Source organism: Coenobita brevimanus, chromosome 97, assembly GCF_032717465.1.
Source record: "Coenobita brevimanus isolate Jiangsu-jjx chromosome 97, ASM3271746v2, whole genome shotgun sequence".
NCBI lineage: Eukaryota > Metazoa > Arthropoda > Malacostraca > Decapoda > Coenobitidae > Coenobita > Coenobita brevimanus.
Genome location: NC_137050.1, coordinates 18430139 through 18431594, shown reverse-complemented (window position 1 = coordinate 18431594; position 1456 = coordinate 18430139). Strand labels below are relative to the sequence as shown.

Here is a 1456-nt window from a genome sequence, read left to right as displayed (position 1 = left end):
TGCCAACAGCATCTGGTGTTCCCAGGCGGTCACCCATCCAAGTACTAACCAGACCCAACGTTGCTTAACTTCGCTTATCGGACGGGAAGCGGTGTACTCAACGTGGCATGGCCGTTGGCTTTTAGCACTTTGCCATACCAAATTGCAGCACCCATATGTTGATGTGGGCACTAACATATGTCACCATACATTGATCCATCATGGAGACCTGTTTTGCCCCATCAAGAGCAAAAAGGACCAGGGTTAGGCCACTTAATCTAGACATTTAAGGCAGTAGTAACCAATTGTTTCCCCTTAAGCAGCATTATGCAAGCAGCGAACCCAAACCATTCCTCGGAATTAAGCCCTAATGAGTCATATTACCAGATGTTAATGGTAGGTGGGGGCACTCACCATCCACTTACCGGATGTAGTGCTGCTCTCGGTTGTCTGTCCTTTCCTTTGCTCCTTCCTTCTTTCTTTCCTTCCTCTTCTGTTGTTCTTTGCTTCATTCTTTCCTCGTCCTTCTGCCTACGGGTGACTTTACACTCCCTCTTCTACCTATCTTCCTTTCATTCTTTCCTCTTCTTTCTGCCTGTGGGTGACTACACTGAGTGACGAGCCAAATGGTTTCCTGTACACCAGGAAACCATTTACTGTGCTGGGTGGTAACCATATAACCAAATTATAGCACCTGATGATTTAGTGAGTAAAAATAGCACTCCAATCGGATTGAGCCAGTGAAGGTTTATATCCCAGGGGTGATTGGGGTGTATTGCTCACGTAATGCCACTCAGGGATGAGTGAGGCTGGTCACTCTCCTCTTAAATGTCATGACCAACTTGCCTAACCCCGGGCTTCTACGCTTCTCATGGGGCAACATAGGATCAGATGATGGATGGATGGACTACCAGGTGTTCAGTTGTTGGTTATTTGGTTACCATCCAGTGAAGCAAATGGGTTTCTGGGTTTCAGGAAGTGCTTTGGCTTGTCACTCAATTATAGATTCACCTGAAGGTAACACTAAATCAAATGATCAGAGGAGTGGAAACACCCAGCATAATTAAGACTAATAGTTCCTCTCTGTTCATCCTGTCACATGCGTTTTCCAATTTCAGTACCGGTAACCATATTTATTTAAGTGCTCTTGCATGGATACCAAAGATCATTCCATTCATCATCCATGCCCATTAGGAGCACAGGAATGGCATATGATAATGCAATTAAGAATATGTATTATCTTTACAATCCTGTTCTTCTGAGTAAGATTTGTCCATTGTTCAAATCATATAGAAGATGAAATACCTTAATTATATGGTGCATTATGAGGAACTATGTAATAATGTTTAAATTCATCACTCTTTTCTCTAAGTCATCAGCTGTTAAATCAGAAACTTGACATTGTTACTTATTTTGAAGAACATTTCAAATCCAGTATCATAAAGAAAATGAAATCCAAAATTTATATGGGAAACTG

At 42.1% G+C, this 1456-nt stretch overlaps 1 non-coding gene across 1 annotated transcript; it reads right to left on the bottom strand.

Moving 5' to 3' along the window:
- On the bottom strand, positions 1 to 119 carry LOC145413909 (5S ribosomal RNA). The gene has a single exon (XR_013899787.1). It is a non-coding gene; the product is annotated as a 5S ribosomal RNA (ribosomal RNA).
- Between the last annotated feature and the right edge of the window lie 1337 nt (positions 120 to 1456).